The 3,133-nt window shown below is 49.3% G+C and overlaps 1 pseudogene; it reads right to left on the reverse strand.

The window, feature by feature from the left end:
* Positions 1-859: 859 nt before the first annotated feature.
* On the reverse strand, positions 860-2,745 carry LOC123140868 (putative serpin-Z12; annotated as a pseudogene).
* Positions 2,746-3,133: the final 388 nt, after the last annotated feature.

Here is a 3,133-nt window from a genome sequence, read left to right on the forward strand (position 1 = left end):
TTCAGAATGCCAAATTCTGAGATGTGTGAGATGAGGGTTTCTTCCAAATGCTGATCTAGTCCATAACAAACTTTTAAAGATGTGACATCTCTTATCTGAAGCACAGCCAATACTATCCCTGGTAATAGAAGGTATAGCAAGTTTACCGATGAAACAAAAACGGTACTGTGATTTTATAACATCAATATGAAATTTAGAAGCAACCCTTGCCAAAGTAAAAACAGAAGGGTATCTTGATGTTGAACGGGATAAGATAGCTCCAGTACCATGTGGATCGGTTGTTTTTGGTGAATGTACATGAGAAATATCCTTAAAATTTGAACTCCACTATCTAGGATGGTTTCAATCAAAGTAACCAATCACATGGATGGCCTTTCCCTAGGATATCACTTGGTACAAGCAACTGTGAACACATTCTACTGTGAAGCAGTTCAGAACAGAGCCCCTATCAAGAAGCTACTTGCCAAAAGCTTAACTGTGGCCCGTTTCTGAATTGCTTTGTATTTGGGTTGCTTGCAAAATTTGAATTGGGTAATATATTGGGTTTTTTCTCGGAGGCGCCAACTGGTCCCAACGCACTTAACATTGGCTTGCTTGAACTAGCCATTTTAGAATTGCTTGCAAAATCTCTAGATGACTCTCTTGCAGAGTTTCAGGTTTGCACTCTCCTGGGTTTATTGACGGAGGATCCAAATTCCATCCGTTTGATCATGCCATTCTTCCATATCCGTCAATCACTCCATTATATGCGGTAGATATCTAGAGAGAGAGACTGGGCTTTCATCCAGATCCTTGAAAAGGATGTCCACCTGTTTCGTGTCGCTAGCCCGAGCACACACCCTCAAGAGGATGGTGTACGTCACAATATTCGGCTGGTATCTCTCCATGTCTCCATGCCCTTCATCTTGTCAAAATAGCCAAGAGCTTTCACCAAAGCCTTACTCTTGCCCCCCAGTGAATGCAGATGAGCACCGATAAGGGAATTGTATACCGAAGTGTCTGGCTTGCAACCACTGTTGCGCATCTCAGAGAAGAGACACATGACATCCGTGTCTGCCATTTCCTTCCCATGACAGATATCAGCTTCGAATAGATGCTGCTATCCGCAACGTACCACCGCTGCTTCTGCATCCACCTGAAAATCTAGCTGAGCATGAAGCACCAGAGAAATGAGCAGAAATATGTTGCCAACAGCAACTCCACAAATCATAAATTGCACATGGGGACATCTGAAATGATATGTGGTTCAGAAATTAGAAAATTTGAAACAATTGTTGCCCCCCAGGAGTTTCTTTCTCAGGGGATTCCTGGGCATGAATCTGGTTCAGAAATTACAAATTAAGTTGAACCAAACAGACCCTTTAACTAATTAGCTGGTTCAGAAAGCTAAAAGAAACACATCCTTTAGCTAATTCAGCCCAGTTGAGAAACAATGTTCAATTGTTTCATTCAACAACCAAAGGATTCCACATTTTATGGAATAATTCAGTTAGCCCAGTTGAGGATTAACAACATGACCCAGGAACAACACCGTGCTTGTCCTCTCCTCAACCACGGCAAATAAGAAGGGCCGATCCGCCACAAAATCCATCAGTGCCCTTGGACCCACACTAGTAGTCCCAAATACGATGGCCGTGGCTGCAGCGGCCACGGTGCCTAGCTCGTCCACCTCGATGGTGGCCTTATGGTACACCCCGGTGATGGAGAGCTCATCCCCGCCACTCACCATGCCTGAGAAGTTGCCGGTATTGAAAGCCCTGGTGACACCAAGCTTCTGCATGTCCGACGACGCTTCGAACTCGAACGTGAACTTGAACTTGGGGACCATGAACTGTCCGACTGGAACCTTCCTTGCGGACGTGTGCTTCTTGACGAACTCCGGCATCGACACCGCCTTGTCGTAGAGATCGGCGAGACTGAGAGTGTCGCTGTCCGGGAGAAGGATAAGCATGTAGAATGCAGCTTGCTGCTGCACATCGTTCTTGTAGGGCAGCTTCAGGGCCCTGAAGCCGTGGTAGAGCGCGATGTACTGTGACTGGTCTGTCTTCATGGACGGCACGCCCACGGTGCTGCCGCCCGGGATGTGGAACGGCGCGGTGAAGACGTCGAACGGCTGGGACCAAGCTCCTTTGAAGTAGACCGCGTTGGCAAGGACCACCACCGTGTCGGAGTCGACGGAGCCGCGAGGGAGGATCTCGGGGATGAGCTGCTTCGTCGCGTCAGCCACGAAGGCGTTCACGCGCCGCCTCGCCTGCTCGGCCCCGAACACGAAGTCCACAGATTCCGCTGTGGCGCCGTACCGCGACGCGCCGGTGGCCATGAACTCCGGCCTGAGCGCCTGCCTCCGGTCTACCCACACGCCGCAGGCGAAGGACGTCTGCGTCAGGCCGTTGAGCCTGCCCACAAGCTTGATCGCCGGCGGCAACCAACGCGAGCGCCGCGTGGATGGACAGCGGCGAGATGACGAAGTTGCTCCCCGCTCCGTCCGCCGCCCGGACGCCGGCCTCCCTTGCGAGACTCAGGCCCGACGCGTTCCCGGCCGCGCCGCTGACTACAGCTTTCTCCTCCGCAGAGTGGCCACCAGGACGAGGAGGCGCGTCGGCGAACAGGGTGGAGCAGAGGTGCCATGCGGCGAACAGGGCCAAGCAGAGGAGGACGGCCTTCTCGAAGCGCGACATCGTCGGAATCGCCGTGGATTCGATCTGATGCCGGCGGCGAGATGAGCGCCTCCCCTGGAACACTGGAAGCGTGTGGGTTAGGTAGGGTTTGGGGAACACTTGACTGGGCTTCAAGCCCAGCCCGGATAGGAGTTGTTCTTGGGCTGAATATTTTTCAATTAAACTAGTACAGTGGCATATTCCAAAAAAGGTCTCAAACAAAAAATCTTCTAAAAAAACTACTCCCTCTGTTCCTAAATATTTATCTTTTTAGAGATTTCAAATGAATACCACATACGGATGTATATAGACATATTTTAGAGTGTAGATTCATTCATTTTGCTCCGTATGTAGTCACTTGTTTAAATCTGTAGAAAGATAAATATTTAGGAATGAAGGGAGTAGTACATTTGCGGGTAACATTCAATATTCTCAGTTCTTCTTCTTCAATAGAAAAAATTCAGTTTTGTTCAAAG

Source organism: Triticum aestivum, chromosome 6D (genome assembly GCF_018294505.1).
Source record: "Triticum aestivum cultivar Chinese Spring chromosome 6D, IWGSC CS RefSeq v2.1, whole genome shotgun sequence".
NCBI classification, from domain to species: domain Eukaryota; kingdom Viridiplantae; phylum Streptophyta; class Magnoliopsida; order Poales; family Poaceae; genus Triticum; species Triticum aestivum.